The 19,666-nt window shown below is 34.2% G+C and overlaps 1 protein-coding gene across 6 annotated transcripts in view; it reads left to right on the top strand.

Annotated features, from left to right (window-relative positions):
• Window positions 1-19,666, top strand: part of LOC100754537 (protocadherin-11 X-linked) — a 474,898-nt gene that overhangs the window by 393,572 nt on the left and 61,660 nt on the right. The gene's annotated exons all lie outside the window — the stretch shown is intronic.

The following is a 19,666-nucleotide window of genomic DNA, read 5'->3' as shown; positions in this document are numbered from 1 at the left end:
TATTTTATTAATATTATATGGTGTAGATTACTTGTAAGACTCCACCAAGTTAAGGATAATAAACAAACAATATTTTTAAACATGAAATTTAAGCAACCAGCTAAAAGATATATAATATTAGTTCTTTTCGTGGAATTTAAAAATGTTATTAGATATTCTGTATGTCTCATATATATTTATGCTCCTTTTCATTTCATATTTGAATATGCCTTTCCTGTTGTTTTATTGAAATCTAAAACCTACAATTTATTTTGTTTTAAAAGTTCTAATACTGAAATCAATGCATTGATATTTTGAGGAAACAAAAGGCCTATCTTAAAAAATTCAAAAGAAAATCCCATTTATATGTATTAATATGCTTTCATCATAGTATTATATAGTCTGAGAAATTAACTTAGATCAGATGAATGATCCAAATACGTGACAATACACTTTTCTTTATTTAAATTATTTTAAAATTTTCTGAGACTTTCTCACGAGTATTGTATTTACCACATTTCTACACCACCCTCTCCCTACTGTATCTGATCCCTTCTCCCTCTCAAATTCATGACTTCTTTCTTAAGTAACCCTTAGTCTATTTAGTGTTGCCTGTATGTCTATGTGCTTAGGGCTCCCCACTGGGATTGGATAACCAACCAATGGCCCTCATCCTTGTAGAAGGCTTTATCTTCCTCTCTCAATAGCAATTGATATCATGTAACTCTTCATCTATGGGTGAGGTCTTTGACCAAGATCTCTGAAGGGAGAGAGTGTTTTCTTTGTTTTCCATTGAAATCTTGACATAGTTTCCTAAACAAGAGCTGCATAATGACAACATCAGTATACATCCAAACATGGATGCAGAAAATTCTCACAAGTACTCATTTATTTTAATTTTTGATATTATAATTTAATTATATTTTGCTTTCCATTTCCACCCTCTGTATCTTCCCACATAACTGTTCCTACTTACCTTTGAAATCACAGCTTATTTTTCACTAGTTAGCCTGTTCAATCTATATTATGCCACCCATGTGTATGTTTTCAGGGTTGACCATTCCTTAATAGAAAAATATGTTTCTAAGCCAGGCATTGGTGGCAGAAGCCTTTAATCCCAGCACTCGGGAGGCAGAGATAGGTGGATCTCTGTGAGTTCGAGACCAGTCTGATCTACAAGAGCTAGTTCCAGGGCAGCCTCCAAAGCCACAGAGAAACCCTGTCTTGAAAAACAAAAAAAATTATGTTTCTAAAAGTTTACTGTCTATATAGATGAGCAATTCTTTTTTTTAAATGATATATAAACGTGAAAGATTTATTTTATCTACAATGAATGTTAGGTAACTTTTTAAAATTTTTAGTTTCATTATTATTATTATTATTATTATTATTATTATTATTATTATTATTAATTCAAGTTAGGGGACAGGCTTGTTTCACATGTAAGTCCCTCTCCCTCTCCCTCCCCTCACCCCCATTCCTTCTCCCCCACCTCCAACCTACCTCCCACCCCTTAATAGGAACTCATTTCAAGCATAGTGTTATATTAATTATTGTCTGTTTAAAACTTCCTGTATTCAAATATCAGATTTGTCAGGAAACTTGATATTCAAAGTTCTTTTGAAATAATGGTATGCATTAGTTTGATTAGTTGTGGTTGCTTTTGTTTAATGCCAGTACAAAGCACAGGTAAAAATAAGGACAAGGAAACTGTACTTCAAACTGTTCATTGCAGAATCTTAACTCTGTGAACATTTAAAAGTCAGTTATACCTACTATCAGGAGAAAGATTATATTTCATTTTCTTTAATATTCTATTGCACAAAATAAGTTACTTCTTTAAAGAGACAGTTAGATTTTGGAAATATTCTGCATCTGAAATCTTTCCTAATCTAGTGTGAGATTTCCTTAAGCATTGCTTCTTAAGGAAAACTTCTGTTTTCATGCATAACCGGTCATATTTTTGTTTCATAAGAAGCATTTCAACAAAATGAGTAATTTTGTCATTATTAATATGAGGTATTCTAATAATTTAACAGGATGACACAATTAGTCATCACAATTAAAAGCTATTTTTAAACCGAGAGGACATCCTAGCTTTCTGAGTTAATTTATTATTTTTAATAATGAATAATGCTTCAATTACTACTGATAATAAAGTTAATAATATTTCCCCTAAGGTATATGCATATATAATCACAAAAAGAATGATGAAATGGCCAATTATTTTAAGCCTAAAAACAACTTTATTATTAGAGCAGAAAATGTAGTACTATTGAAACTTTTTTCCATCAATTCAGCAAAAAGAAAAACCATGATAACTACTCCCTTAAAAGTAGTGCTGGATGGCTTTTCAGGCTACTTATTGAAATAACAAACAAAACATTAATATATTATGGATACTGCTCTGAAAAAATGTTCTGTCCATAGGCTTTCCATAATTTTACCAAAATATGATTTGGACAGTTAAAATACATGTTAATTTTATAGAAATGAGAACCCCCCATCAGTTTGTATACCAGATTTTACTTTTTATCATATTTAATTTCCATGCAAAAAACAAAATCAAAACAAATGCAGAATATATATTCATATATATTCACATACATATATTCATGTATATACATGTGTGCTTAGGTGTATGTATGTGATTATGCATGTATCAAATGTTAATCATTTAGATCCCTTTTGACAAGTTTGACAAAAAAAACTAATTAATTACTATCATATAACAAAGTTATAACTGCCCCACATATGCAATATTTAAGAAAGTATATATAATTTAATTTCATTTTTACCTGGACAATGGAAGTGCTGAGTGACCAATTTATTAAAAAAATCATTTTAGTTAACATATCAAGCCTCATGTTTTTGGCCATATTTTATTTACAGGTTTTTTATTGTGATTAAATTTATGAAATATTTGTATATTAAGTAATGACCATGGTTATTATTTTACTAACAGACAACATCATGTATGGTATATTCATATATGTTAGTTTTTCATTGTAATAAATTAAGACTCATAGAAGCCAAATATAATGAGCAAACATATGAAAATCTATAAAGTTTCTCCAACAAATCCCAAGTTAAGAATGTCTATGTACCTGAATATTGAATTATTTGGAGTATAAATCATACTACTTTTATCTCATGTGCTACATAAAATATTGCATATAATTACACGTAAAGAATTGCATCATGTGCCTGGAAAGATGGCTCAGAGGTGTAGAGCATTGGCTCCACTTCTAGAGGTCCTGAGTTCAATTCTGAGCAACTACATAGTGACTCACAAACATCTATAGTGAGATCTGGTGCCCTATTCTGGCCTGCAGACATACATGCATGCAACAAATTGCATATATAATAAATAATTAAATAAACTTATTAATTAAAAAACTATTCCATCTTAATTTATAAATTATCCACATTTATCATCCTATACATTTTTTCATGGAAATATATTAACATAATCAGATAAATGTATTACATACCATTGGAATTTTTATCATTGCTCAAGCAATTTAGTATATAATTTAAGGACACTTTACATGCCTTAAATCAGAGATAATTTGATCACTTTACATAAGGCTTTCTATCTATGCTCTTAGAGATACTGCATTAGTGTTTTCCAACTGTCATATAATCTCATGTTAGACTTTTGATTGAAGTATTGTATTTTATTTCTAGGAAATTCATATGATTGTAGATAAAGTGCTTCCTAAGCAGAGCTTCACCAATGTGACAAATACAAACTTCTTCAACTCTGTCAAATATGCCTTGTTTTGTGCTTAATTAAAACTTAAACACACACACACACACACACACACACACACACACACACACACACACACACACACACACACACACACACTTTCCCAGGTTGTTAAACATAACTTGAAACACTTAAGAATTGATATAATAAAGAAACAATTACACAATAGTACTTGTTCTATGTTAATAGTTTTCCTCACAGAATTAATAATTAGAACATGCTTGATTAATGTATGGCTATTATTGCCTGAACATATACAAAAGACCTTATTCAGTAAGAACATGTTACTCCTAATTCCTTCCATAACACAAAGAAATTAATATAATTTATAATACTATTTTAGTTACCAAACAATACTCTAAAGTAGGAAAAAATGCATTTTCATCACCAAAGAAGATGGGAAGCAACCACAAATCCTTGATAATAGTGAAACAAGTATGATTACTTTTATTTTTCCAGTATTATTTTCTGATTCTTCAGACAAACATGTGCAAATTTAAGGTAGTTGTTGGGTAATATAACTTAGAAGTAGAATGTATAGTTAACCTTCACAAGGTTTGAAGGTTTGATTTCAAATATCTAGTTTTGATATTTAGTCCAGCTTGACTAAAATGGTAACCACTATCCAGATAAATGATTTTATTTCTGAAGTAGAGTTAGTTTCATATGGTATGTTTTTTATTAGTATAAAATACAAATGGGGGAATTGAATAACATCACACTAAAATAATTTGAAATATTTTGCAAAGTTTATATAGATTTGATACTGATATGAAAATATTTTGCATATTATGTTGTTACATGTAGTCTATCATTAAAATTATTTTCATATATTCTCACTTTTAAAATTCATGACTACCACTTATTATTTTTTACTGTTTAATTTTGAATTACCTATGCCACTACTTCTACCTTCTTCATGTTATGGTTAAACAAATTCAATTTTAGAGGAAAGAGTACTAAATATCAGAAGAAATTAATACCTCATAATACAGGCCAAGCAACTGCCTGAAACTCATTGATCTCAAAGGTCAGTTCTTCACTTGAAAAAATGGTGAAGAATATTCCTCCCTAAACTTTATCTTCTTCAACATACTGATTCTAACATGTACCACACCATATCATCATTTCATAATATATAAACAATCATTTGTTTAATACTACTGACACTAAATTTTCAAGTTATGACAATGAAAACTGTATCCCGTTATTGCTACAGAAATACTTGAAAACAAATTCGCCCTTCTTAAGAATCATTTATACATTTCCATATTCATTTTTTCATTATAGTTAATTTAAGAGAGTAATACAGCATCTCAATTTTGAGTTATAGATTATTAAATATTTTATTTCTAACACAAAATTATTTGCATGTATAGAAAAATAACCCATAAATATCATATTTTAAAATAGTAAATTATAAATGGTAATCAATTCTTCAATTTAAAAATGTGTATGTCAGTCAGTCAATTACACTTTAGTTAACAATTCTAAGTACATGATTTATGCCAGATATTTTGTTAGAAATAAGGTTTCAGTGAAAAAGTATACTTCCATCTTTGATTTCTGAAAACATTTATTTGCATAGACATTTAAAAATAATATAGGAAAAGAAGGTATAGGTATGAAGATTTTTCTGATCTAGAGATAGAAGATGATCTGGATGAATACCATTTTTCTCTAAGGATCCTTAATATTGGCAAGTTAATGATGTGTACACACTACTGACAAGAACATTTTATCCTTCATTGGAGACCTTATAATGCTGTGATTGAGTTGCTACCTAATTAATCTAAATTCCTATCATTAAAATGTAGGTTTTGTCACTTTTGATTAGAGCTGTATCTTACATATTCTTGGTTAACATGTTGGCAACAGTAGTTTCTGCTTAAAGTGAGTGAGAATTTTAAAAAGTAAGAAATGAGGGCATTTACTTTGGGGGCAAGATATTAATGCCCTAAATACTTATGAAAGAACTTTATCAACTTCACTGAAAATAATCTTATTATAGTATCAATACCATACTGGCAGAGATCTTATTTAAGTTCTACACTCATGTTCTGAGTACCTATAAGGAGTAGCATTCGTAAAGATCACTTTCAGTAAGTAATTATTGAATCACATTTTATCTAATTGTAACTATTATTTGATTGTATTGATGGTGGTGTCAAGTCATTTTATGTATGTAAGAATTATTTATAAGTCACCTGTAATAAATAAAGCCAAGTTTTATCTATGGCCCAATTTAACTAGTAAGAAAAATCTATATTTCCTTATACATACATTTGTATGTGTTGCTATTGTAAAGATTCAGGAATTATGCTGGCCTACCCCTGTCATATGGAAGAATGCACTTAGGCAGGACCCTTGTCAGTCAAGGGTTCCCTGACTACTAATCTGGACACAGGTGCAAAGGACCCCTTTAAAAGAAAGACTCCATCCACTTTCACTCTTTTTGCCACTCTCTTTCCTGCTGTTTCCTTGGGGCAGACGAGTACTTTTCCTGTCTCCCTTTTCTCGTCTGTCCTGTCTGTCTGTCTCTATGCCTCTTCACCTCTTTTCTCTTTCCTTCCCCTTCCCTCCCCTTTATAAAAATAACTTCTCAATAATCTCTGCCTGGCATGTTTGTCCCCTGCCTGCCATGGAATCAGCCAAGACTCCCCTCACACTTTATCATAACGTTTTACACACACACACACACACACACACACACACACGCACGCACGCACGCACGCACGCACGCACACACACACACACACACACATCTGGCTATATCTAGTAGAACATGCAGCTTTAAGGAAGCTGTTCTTTGTATTTTAAAATTTGTATTCAAAAGAGTTTCCAAAGGGCTCCCAAGAAAAGGTCAGTTCAGTCTAAATGTAGACACCACAAAACTGTCATTACTGAAAAATACATGGACACTGTGTAACTCCTCTCTGCAGGGATTTCACTTGTTTAAAAAGCATGATAAATGGTTCCTCTGGATACACCCATGACATGAACAGAACGAGAAGGAACAAGCAGATGATACACTGTCATGCAAGGCAGTGATTTGAAATAATTTACCCAACAGCAATATCCATAAATTGACACCTGCAGCTGCATGGAAATTATTTCATACACAAAGTCATGTTTATCTGTTCCAAAGGGAAACAACCTCCTGGTCTCTGAATATGGATACTAAAGCCACATTCTGTTTGTAAAATGTATTGTCAAATAATATTATTTTATATTCAAAATTATAATTTGACTCCACTGACATAGACTTACAGACTGTGACCATCAGAACTATGTTATTTCAATTTTGGTATTATAATAGAAAAATTTAAGTTTTAATTATTAGAATAGAACTGAAGTTTATATTAGAAGTAGTTGCTTACAATGAACAAGACCTTCAATGGAAGCTGGATGTGGTCTTAGGGTATACACAACAAGGTAAATTTTAGTTTATGGATTGATGATCATGAAAGACCTGTATATTCATAATGAGCTTTCCAGAACTAGAACTTAAAATGCATGTTACAAAAGGAACACACAAACCATACCACTCATTTAAAGACAAAGAATTGCATGTGTACTAACTCTGAAGTTGTGGGCAATGTATCACCTGGGGGCATTGCTCTGGGGGCATTGGTGTAGGAATGACATGCATTATCTCTTCATTAAACCATTCAATTTTGGCATATCTACTGAAATTGCAACTAGGAAATAAATTAAGGACAACTTTGATTTCTGATGCAGTCATGAGGAATTTTGATAGCCAAATAACTATGATTAACCACAAACATATCAGAAAATAAAACAAGTCTCAGGCCTCAACAGATTCTTTTATAATATATTATGTGACCTATTTCTCACTTTATAAACCAAGTAAGTTGAGTAAACTGTGAGTGAGCTTATTTGCTCTATTCACCTTCATTTTCAAATGTGATATAACAGTCACTCTAAACATGTCCAATCAAAATTCATTAAAATATTTTAAAGGAGAAATTGGAAGAGAAATAAAGCAACAGGAAGGTGCACTTAAAACTCCAGAGGCCCTTCAGTGTATTACCAATAACTGAGATGGAAAAAATACACTGCCTCATGGATTATAATTCCAGAAATGTGTTCAATTGCTTAACAGAAGAAATTCACTTTATATTAGTTTTCTATTCAATTAATTAATCAAATATTTATTTTAGTTACATAAATTCTAATAAATGTGGAAATATTTCCACAGTGAAACAAACCAAACTGTTGAGAATATTTCAAATTGAGAGTTTTGTGTGTGATAAGATTCCTTAAAATGCCTCTTAACAATTATCAGTATAAGACCGTCAACTATAATGCTCCTGCTAGACAATACAGCTTTACACTCTTTCATCCTACACAATTAAACTTTGTGCTTTTTTGATTATATGTTTTTATCTTCTCCCTCTTTCTTGCTACTACTAAATCCTAACATACCCTATGCTTGTAGCTGATATGCATTCAACATACTTTCAGGTTCCATATGTAGATGAGATCATACAGTAGTTGGTTGACATTATTTTACTTAGTATATTGATTTTTAAGATGGCATACATTATTGCAGTGGTAGTATATCCTGTCAGAGTCTAAATTTTATTGTAAAATAGTAACTCTCTATTAATAGCATAAATAATATAATTTCTGTTCATAAAACTTGTACTTTAACATCTTTACATGTTTTGTTTTAATTTTATATGGTGAAGTATGCAGTGTTTAGAAAATTGTAATTTTTGGTGGTGACAAGTCACACTTTTTAAGTACACATTATGCAGCAACATACATCACTTTAGCTCTATGTAAGGAAAAACTGAGTTGTGGTTAGTTTTTTAAGTTTTATGCAAGTTTTGCTTATGTGTATGGGTGATGGTTGAATATATGTCTGTGTATCACCCATGTGTCTGCTGGCTGTGGAGACCAGAAGAGGATGTGGATCATATGGAAGTGGAATTAGAGTTTTGAACTACACATTTATTGTTGGGAGTAGAACCTGGATCCTCTGCAAGAGCATCTAGTGTTCTTAAGTTATGGGGTATTAATGCCTGTCCTTTAACTTAAAAATTGCTAAGTGTTTGTTAATTGCCTGTAACACTTTGGATAAATCGGAAGGATTAGAAGGTACTTACTTCTGTTTCAAGAAGAAAGTAATAAGTCATGCAGACCATAAGGAAAACTGCATAACATTCACAGACAGTGTATTATCATAGTAGCAGTCTACCCAAAGGAGCTGCAGACAAATCACTAAGCTTGAATTTACAGGTGTATTAAACTGTATTGTGACCTTAATTTCACTTAAGAATAGGTAAATATGAAGTGAACAACCTCTGTCTACATGTTGTTATTCATTTCACATCAACATTTTATTTTGTCCTCTTGTTGTTTCTCAAAATAAATTGTACTTATTTTGGATAACTGGTCTTTGCTGTGAAATTGTTGACCTGAATTCATGGTATCATCCTCTCATTGATTAGCAATTCAGGTGGCAATGTTTTTCCACATCTGGACAGATAATTGGGGTGGGGAGTGTGTTTTAGATCTAATTATGTGCATAAAAAGAAAAGGAAAGTACTTTGTTCAGATCATTAGAGTTAAGTAAATAAGCTAGCACTGTTTGAGAGATATCACACATTCTTTCAAATTATTCTCACAGAAAACATGACAGATATGACCTGATCAATCTGTCTGTGCTACCATTAAACTATGAGCTTTGTTCTTGATTAAAATCGATTCTGCAACCTTACTGAATGTAAACAAAGGTGTATTAGTGATATAAAGAAGCCGCACATTAAAGTCAATTAATTCTCTAACCCTGCTAACACAGACTGGCAAGATCAGTAAAGCATTTTTTTTTTCAGAAATTTCACAGTTCCTGTGGTTGAGAATGTAGAGGTGTGTGCTGTGGTTTTTACCTCTACACACTATAAATGGTGATTCTTTTGTCATATGAAGATGATTCTCCCCTTTGCTTAAGTGCTCAACTTGGGAGAATCATTCACTAAGATTGGAATTATTCATTACAAAATTTGAAGCTCTAGGAACAAACCCATTACATTTCTCAGTTGTAAAGACATTTAGGCTTTTTCCTTCTCTAAACTGGGTTTTTAATTTTCCGTTTAGTATTACACACTGCCACACCAAAGGGTACTGTAACAGATTCATTAACATGGCAATAGGGTTCAAACACTAGGACTTTATTTCTTAGATTGCAACTTTGTTCTCTGAAAATGTCTGCACATAAGCATCTGGGGACCTTCTATAAGTATCAAAGGTTCCCTGGGGTGCTAGCAAGTTTAGTGGGCCAAACCGAATATTTAAATATTTAAATAGCAGGTTACCATTAATATGTAAATGGCCTGCTACAGGGTCCTTAATCTAGCAGAGTTTTATCTGTAAGGTTAAAATGAGCTCACAAAATGGCACTAAATATGATGCCTAAAATAACATTTTATGAATGGTATCACTGTTTATAGATGTAAATATTACTTGTAAAATGCACTTATCAGCTATATGCCACTGTTAAGCAGTGTATTTGAAAATCGAGAAAAGCCTATGTGTTCTCATTTCTGGGGTCCCACGGCCAGGCCATCCATGTTGCCATCAGTATTAAGACAAAATGTCTCCTCATCCCACTTGTTAGTGTTTCCAGAGTTGGCCAGGCATGAGCCTTCAACATTCAGGCAAAATGCCTGTTCATCCCAGGGCATTACCTGCATATAAGGCATGGTCACATAATCCATGCAAATGCATGGTGTGGCTACATAAGCCCCCATATGCTTGTGTTATGTGACCTTTAAAAACAGATATGCCTGACCCACTACCTCACTCTTCACATTTCTTTCAGACAGACCTGTGCACAACCTACTCGTTACTAATAAAACTCTTAAGTAGTTTTTGTTGTATATCTTATGGTCTGTTCTTGCACACAGTAAATAACACTGGGCTTTGAGTAACAAATGGAACTTCTGTGCTACTTACTAGGAAGACGGATATTACAGAAAAGTTTGGAACAAAACTTAAGCCTTATTTTTTATTTATAACTTCTTTCTTGAATTTCTAATAGAATTTACCCATATTTCTTATCTAAGTCCTACCATGTGGCTCAAGACATGTTACCTTATTTTGTGTATATCCTGCATCCTTTACATGTGGCTTTTGACTTCTCAGACTTAGCCTGTCTTCTTCCCAGCATTCTTTCTGCCCTGAAAATCCTGCATAGCTATCAGCCAATCAGCTTTTTATTAACAGGGAGATCAACACATTTTCACAGTGTACAAAAAGTTTGTTACACACCACTTACACCTTTTTGTCTGATTAAAATGAAAATTTTAACTTTAACATAGTAAAATTATATACAACAAAAATAGTTATCAAGTAAGAACGACAGTTACAATATCCAGTTCATTGGATTTGGCAAAACAGAGAGAAGGTCACCTCATCACTTGGGATCACATGCCTTTAATCCCAGGAATTGAAAATTATAAGAGGAATAGACAGCAGTCTGGGATTGCAGTTTGTGGCTTGGTGGAGACAGGATTATAGTTTGAGGTTTGGTGGAAAGATTTATTCTCCAGCCACTCTGAGGAGAGGAAGGCCTTTCAGCCTGAGTTAGTGTTAAGAGCTAGCGGCCAGCTGCTTTTATTCTCTGATATTCAGCTTGAAACTTTAACCCCAATATCTATCTCTGAGTTTTTATTTTTCATGTAGCAAAATACCACATTTATGTCTGTAGCCAGGATTTTCTGGCAGTCTTACCTGGATCAACCAGGAATGAATCTACAACCTTCCATTTCCCGTGGAAAGAAAAACATAAACTCGTCCCCAAAGTAACATATCTTTTTATTCCATTTTGAAATCAAGTTCTTTTTTAAATATATAGGTTGGTTTAATCCATCAGTTTTCATAATACAATGTGTCTTAGCAGCTGTTCATTTATCATCAGAAAATTCAAACAGCACAGAAACATACAAGATTCAGAATCACCATGTATTTTCTATCTTTGGATTTTTACTTTGTTACTTTATTCTTTCTTTAAAGACTTTATTAGTATTAAACTACTTTTTATGACTATCATTTCTCTTTTCTCACCCAAGCCTATGTACATTTTTAAATACACTATAACCCATTTAGAGATTTTCTTTCAGTCTGGGTCTGTCTGCACTGCTTATCTGTTATCTTTTCTGTCTACACGGGCAAAACTTAAATCTGACATGTGGTTTGGCTCATGGCATGTTGGTTTGATTCACTCTGGATGTGCATATCCTGGTGGCTCAAGCCTTCAAGCGGCAGCTGGGAGATATATATCTAAACTGAGGCCAGCATGAGACTAGGAAGCCATGTTTGGCTCCGTTTTTGTGTGCTTTGAACATATTTTAAGGTTTCTCAGGGCTTATGTGGATATAGTTAGTTGCCAGAAATATTTGCTCCATTTGTAGGTGGTTATTCTGTCCTAGCAGCCACTTCCCAAATTACACAGAGGCCTAAAGTTAATTATAAGTGAAGTGTTTGCCAGATAGCTTAGGCTTGTTACTAACTAGTTCTTACTCCTTAAAATAACCCATATTTTTGTCAAAGTTCTACCACATGGATCATGTCTTGTGACCTCGTATTCTACACATCCCAATTCCTCTGAATCTGGCTTAGGATTCTCAGACTCTACCCTTCTTCCTCCTAGCATTCTCTCTGCCTCCAAAATCCTGCCTAGCTATTAGCAGATCATCTTTGTACTAAAATGACAGTAATAGATTTTCATACTCTACAGAAGGATTTTTCCACAGCATGTCTCTCTACCCTTCCAAACACATTACTGAGAGACAGTTTAAAACTGAGGAAAATCTTTGAGATATATGCATGTCTTCATGAAACACACTGGAGAATCATTTTTATACTACTCCCGGTTGTTTGTCTGAATGCATCACAATAATTGATCTATGGTTTATTTCTGAATCATATGGAACTGACATTTTTCAAGAATTAATTCATAAAATACTTGTTATATTGCTATGTGGATTTACATTACACATGATTATTAATATTCTTACCTAGAGATCATCATCTATGAGAGTAGAGTTCTAAGCATATTTTATTTTGACTGTTGTAATGATTTGTATCATTTCAAAAGAAATTATAAATTTTCTTCAGAAATCTTCTGTACAGTACTACATTAGAGTTGAACCCAGAAAGCTCTTTGTATCATTGAGTGAAAATTAAAATATTTGAATTGATTAAAGCATTTTGTTTGACAGATGGTTAAAGAATGAATCTGGAAGGACAGGCTACAGACAAGGCAATATCATGTTGAACAATTTGTATTAGTTGTTTAGATAATGAGTAGATGTGAGGTTTACATTAATATATAAAGATGCCATCAAATATTGCATTGACATTATTATTATTATTATTATTATTATTATTATTATTATTACTTTTGTTTGGTATTTTGAGGCAGGTGTTTCTTTGTGTAAAAGTCCTAGCTGTCCTCAAACTCTTCTGTAGAATAGACTGTCCTCAAGCTCACTGAGATCCACCTGCCTCTGTCTACCAAGTGCTGGGATTAAATGCATACCTCACCACAGCATTGCCAAGAGAACCTATTGTAATATAACATAATTTAATTAAAAATGATGTAGTATAGAGTATAATATTTTGATGTTTAAGTGTCACTTCTGTTTAACAGCTCTGTGCTTTTAAACACGATGTGCAAAATTTGAGTTTCAGTTTACATATTGAGATGCTGGTTTACTAAGCTAATGGGACATATGTACCCCTCTAATGGCATTTTTATATCTAATAAGAGTTGTTTCTAATAGAATGGGACCTTGTAGTCTATCCAAATAACCACAACAATGCTATCTAGCAATGCAAAAATGATTGTATTCAATTGTACTCATAATACTGGTCAACTATTCACAATTTTTTAAAATATACTGATAATTTGGTTAGAAGGAAAACCTACCACTACTTAAACCACTGACACTTTATTCCTAAAAGAAAATATGGCTGTAAATCAATGTATCTTCCTGAATACATTATGTAAATTCAGTATTTTCAGTGAGAAAGGATAGATTACAATTACAGTAGTTCCTGCATATAATATTCACCAGAGAAAACATGAGTACATTTTTTGAAAACACTCAAATGTCAGCCTCTCTCTACTGAAACAACGTGAAAGGTGAACTGTTTATACATGTGGCCTGACAGCCCCACTAGCATATACTTTATTTTTCATAGGCTAAACTGACAGTGACATTTAATAATCGTAACAGGGGCTAGATGTTCTGATCTATGAAACTGCTTGGCAGTTCATGCAGAGGAGACAAAGAGCACTGATACTCTATTGAGAAGCCAAGACAAACTGTATTTTTGAATCACAAATGACATGAAATGGATTTGGGAATGATTATATTTGTATAGGTTTAGAGCTGTTTTTAAAGAAAAACATTCTGAAGAACTTAAATCTCTTCACTATTTCATGTCCAATATTTGACCCTCATTTTACTTCAAGTAATGAAAGAATTGAGTATAGATTCAGAGTAGGATCATCTTAACCCCTTTGGAACTGCTGGAGTGTAAAACCCCCAAATTAAAAAAATATATATACCATGGAATCCTAGTTCTTCTCATCTCTTCTAATCTAATCTTATTCCATAAACTTTTCCAAATCCTGGGCTTCCCTTCCCTAACTTCTTATTCCATTTTGACCTTACTATTTTGACTATCTGCTATCCTTGGTCTCTTCTCTCTTGCCCTACTCACTCTTGGTCTTCTCTGCTTGCAGTCCTTCTCATCCATTTATACACTACCACTCCAAGTATTCTGGCAATTTTAAATGTACTACCTTTTCACCCTGCTCTGTAATCTTCCAGATGCCTTTCCCTCATAACCACAATAAAAACCTTCCTCACAACCATATTTTGGAATGGTCTTGTACTCAGTTTATGAAAATAAAACTCAGGGTGGAATCTTTTATTTCATATTCAGCTTCTAGTGCATCATGAAGGGACATCAGCACACAGTAACTCAAGGCAGGGACATGGAGGCAGGGGCTGAAGCAGAGACCACAGAAGAATGCTGTTTACTAGCTTACCTCCTGTGACTTGTTCAACCTGCTTCCTTATACATTTTCACAAATAAGGTTTTCTCTTGCCACATGACCCCCACTTTTGTCAAGTTGAAAAAATACAAGATACTAACTACTCTTAGATAGAATACATTATTCTCCTTTGTGGCCTTCCTATACCATATATGGATGACAGTCATAACAGCTAAGATATGTTATTATGTAGTCAGGCAGTTTATTTTAACAAATAATTAACACCCTACTAATTGTCCCTATGTAAAGCATATGAATATGTAAGCTTTCTTGTATTATATTCATGTGTATTAATGTATCAGCACAACAAAATGCTGAAGTTTTTCTTTTTAAGTTAATGTTTATTTAAAATAAAAAACAATCCTGGAACCAATGCCAGTTCCCTCTCCCTATCATCCTCCCATTTCTCCTACTATACTTCTATTCTACCCCCTATCCACTCCTCAGTGAGGGTAAGGTTTCCCATGGAGGGTCATCAAATTCTGTACAGCATTTAGGGCAGGACCTAGGCCCTGCCCCCTGGATCGAGGCTGATAGAGTATCCCTCCATAGTGAATGGGTCCCCAAAGCCCATTTATGCAGTAGGATAAATACTGGTTCCACTGCCAGAGGCTGCATAGACTGCCCAAGTCCCCCCCCCAACTGACACCCAGCTTCAGTGGACATGGTTCAGTCTTATTCTGGTTCCCCAGCTGTCAGACTGGAGTCTGTGAGCTCCCACTTGCTCATGTCAGCTATTTCTGTGGGTTTCCCCAGCATGGACTTGACCCCTTTGCTTATCACTCCCACCTCTCTACACATGGATTCCAGGAGTTCAGCTTAGTGCTTAGCTGTGAATCTCTGATTCTACTTCGACCAGCTACTGGATAAAGGCTCTATGATGGCATTTAAGGTAGTCATCAATCTCATTATAGGGGAAGGTCATTTAAGGTAGCCTTTCCACTATTGCTTAGATTCTTAATTGGGGTCATCCTTGTGGATTCCTGGAATGTCCATAGTGCCAGGTTTCTTGCTAATCCCATAAAGGCTACCTCTATTAGGTATCTTTCCTTGCTCTCCTTCTCCTTTCTTCCCACAACTCAACCTTTCTGAGCCCTCATGTTATCCTACCCCTTCCCCTTCTCCCCTTCTTTTTCTCCTACCTCCTTCCCCCAACCCCCATGCTCCCAATTCACTCAGGAGATCTTGTCCCTTTCTGCTTCTTGGGGTTTCATGTATGTCTGTCAAAACTATATAAGGTTTATTTTATTTTTGTTTCAATTTATCCTTTGAGAATTTCATATACTAAATTTTGATGATACTCATTCCACTCTCCTAGCTCCCCCAGATCCTCTCCCACCTCCTTCCATACCCAACTTCATGCTCTTTCTCTTTCTCTCTCTCTTAAACAAAACACATTTGGTATCTATTTTATGTTGGCTGAGAGCTCCTGAACACAGGACTCTGTTCCAAAACACAGAAAATTCAATTTTTTTTTAGACTGTGAAAAGTCAACTATTTTTTTCTGCTTCAATCCTTTATTGTTTTTAAAAGACTTATCCCATTTCAGATTCAATTCTAAAACAAAATAAACAGTTGAATAGAATATCATTGTAATTCCATAATTGGGTCAATATCTTTAATAGTCACAATTAAGTGTACTCCACCATGTTTTGTTTTCTTTTTATGAGGTGACTTTTGAATGTATATTCTTTCAAAGAGCTAGTTTAACTTCTGTTAATTGCAGTAAAATTCATCTAAATATGGAGGTACAATAGCATCACAGCAAATTGCAATGTTCATACAGTAATGATGGTATCGTATTGAAACAGCATGCCTTCACATATGGTAAGCCAAATTACTCACTCTTTACAGACACCTGTGGTTCACTGACAGAATGTGCTAAATATACAGGCATTTGGTAGTTTAAAACAAATCTGCTATGTTTTCCAAGAAGAGTTATTTTTTCACCCGAAGTATTCTGTTGTCCAATTTATTAAAACTACTAAGGGAAAAAACATGATCCAAGAATGAAACATTGAACTTGTTTATTACATTAACCAAATAGTTAAACATATAACATACTGCTAGGTGAATCAAGCAAGTACTGATATGAAGCTATTATAAAACTGAAAGTACCGGGCAGTGGTGGCACACACATTAATCCCAGCACTCAGGAGACCCAGGCAGAGGCAAGACCAACCTGGTCTACAGAGTGAGTTCCAGGACAGCCTCCAAAGCCACAGAGAAACCCTGTCTCGAGAAACCAAAAACAAACAAAAAGAAAAAAAATAAAATAAAAAAAAACCTGAAAGTACATTTTATATTATATGATACAGAGCACTTAAAATTCATAAACAACTTAAAGCACATACGTATACAAATCAACCATTCTAAAACAATAATTTAAATATAGCATGGAGTACTGAGTCTGAATTTTTCAGGAAACGAATTCTCTTGTTTTTTCCTTTGGTTTTCTGTTTGTTCATTTTTTTAAAAAAATATTTATTAGTTCTAGTTAGGGAACAAGCTTGTTTCACGTCCCTTCTCCCTCTCCCTCCCCTCCCCCATCCCTCCTCCCCCCAGCCTACCCCCACCCCATCCACCCACCACTCCCCAGGCAGGGTAGGGCCCTCAATGGGGGCTCTGCAAAGTCCACCAAATCTTCCTGTGCTGGTCCTGGGCCCTTCCCCATGTGTCCAGGGCCAGAGTGTAACCCTTCAAGTGGGATGGGCTTTCAAAGTCCCTTCTTGCACCAGGGAAAGATACTAATCCACCACCAGAGGCTCCCTGGAGTTCAGAGGCTTCCTTATTGACATCCATGTTCAGGGGTCTGGATCAGTCTTGTACTGGCCTCCCCGACAGCATCTGGGGTCAATGTGCTCTCCCTTGTTCAGGCCAACTGTTCCTGTGGGTTTCTCCAACCTGGTACAGACCCCTTTGTTCTTCATTCCTCCCTCTCTTTAACTAAATTCCCGATTTCGGCTCAGTGTATGTCTGTGGATGTCTGTCTCTGCTTCCATCAGCCACTGATTGAGGGCTCTAGGATGGCATAAAGAGAAGTCATCAATCTTATTTTAGGGGCATGGCTTTTAGGTTATCCTCTCCACAATTGCCTGGATTGTCAGATCCTGTCATCCTTGTAGGTCTCTGGAGATCTCCCTGGTTCCAGATTTCTTCTCAGACCTATAGTGGCTCCCTCTGATATGGTATCTCTCATCCTTCTATTCTTCCTCTATTCTTCCCCCAACTCAATATTTCTGCCCCTCAATTTCCTCTCCTCTACTCCTCTTCTCTTATCTGTTTGTTCATTTTTTGAGATAGGGATTCTCTATGTAGCTCTGACTGTCCTGGAACTCACTCTGAAGACAAGGCTGGCCTAAAACTCGATCTGCCTGCCTGCCACTGCCTTTCTAGTGCTGGGATTAAAGGCGTGCATCACCATTGCCCTGATAAGTCTAATTTTATTCGCTTGAATTGTAGCCTTTCCTTTACTTTTCATTTTTCTTTTCTTTGCCTCATTTATATGAATAAGAGCTCAACCACTCAATCATACACACAAAACCCAGCATTCTTTGCTTTTCATTTATGTTATCATCAACAGTATATCAGGTAGAATAACAACTTGAAGTAAATGTAATACTGAGGTATGCTGAAGATGCTTCACATGAAATTGATTTCATAGTAGATACTTTAAAACACTTTAGAAAAGAAATTTATAGTCACATACAATTTTCTCTATCATAATATTTCCTAAATTTTTAGATAGATACATTGAATTTCAGTGAAGATTTTTTTAAAAATTTTGAATATAGGACTTCCTGTAGCTCTGGATGGTCTTGAATTTGCTATGAGTTGAGAATGATGTTGGGCTTCAGAAACTGCTAACTCTGCAATTTTTCCTGAATCCAAGGCCACAAAACTAGACCCCAGCCTTTTTTTATCCTGTCTGTTTCTATTAAAAAATAAGTCTCTTCAGTACATTGAATAAAATACGTATTATTTTAATCAGAGTACTTAATGAACATTTTAAATATTACCTATGGTCATTTGTTCATTTAAAATTATTTGTATGATAATTCAGTTTAGATTTTCCTTGCTCTATGTAAATACATATGACATAGGAGACTACCTTTATTTTTTATTCTTTATTCATATAAACTTGTAGTGACTTTGGTCTTGGAAAAGGCTATAAAGTTTTCTAAGATGAAATGATTAAAATTAAGTATATTAAGAAATCTTAAAATTCAAAAAGCCTTGGGTTGTTTCTATGGTTATCATTTACAATGTGCTTTACAAACCACATGCAAAAGACAGAGGAAAGAATTGTACTTTTCCTCTTGCCTTCTATTGAGTGACTGTTTTTTGTGAATCAAAACCTTCAAAGATAAATGTGGGAGCTTCATAGACTCGGCATACATAGGAAGCTCAGGAAGCTCAGGAAGTAAACAAGCAAGAATTTCAGAGTTTTACACAGTTCCCAATGTTATTTCAGCAGTCATGAGGGGAAAAGAATCTGTACACTGGAGCTGTCTGTCGTTTGGGATATTAGTTTCAGAGATTAAGCTTTAGTGAATTATCACCCTTGTAAGAATGTGGCAGTTGTCTGAGACACATTCATTTTATTGCACAAAACGTTCACCCAGGAATTGATTCAACAGGCTAGACTTTGGTGAAATAATTTATTTTTGGTCTTTCATCAATAATTTTTCTGAGGTAAATTGATGTTTGTTCACTTATCCTCAGGGGAAAAAAAACATACATTTTTGATGCTAGTTCTGGTTACTGTAATTGTGCTTAATTTTCTTCAGTTGTGAGTCCTGATCCTCACTGTA

Source organism: Cricetulus griseus, chromosome X (assembly GCF_003668045.3).
Source record: "Cricetulus griseus strain 17A/GY chromosome X, alternate assembly CriGri-PICRH-1.0, whole genome shotgun sequence".
Classification (NCBI taxonomy): Eukaryota; Metazoa; Chordata; class Mammalia; order Rodentia; family Cricetidae; genus Cricetulus; species Cricetulus griseus.
The sequence above is the reverse complement of the archived record's forward strand: the minus strand, read 5'-3'. Positions and strand labels throughout refer to the sequence as shown.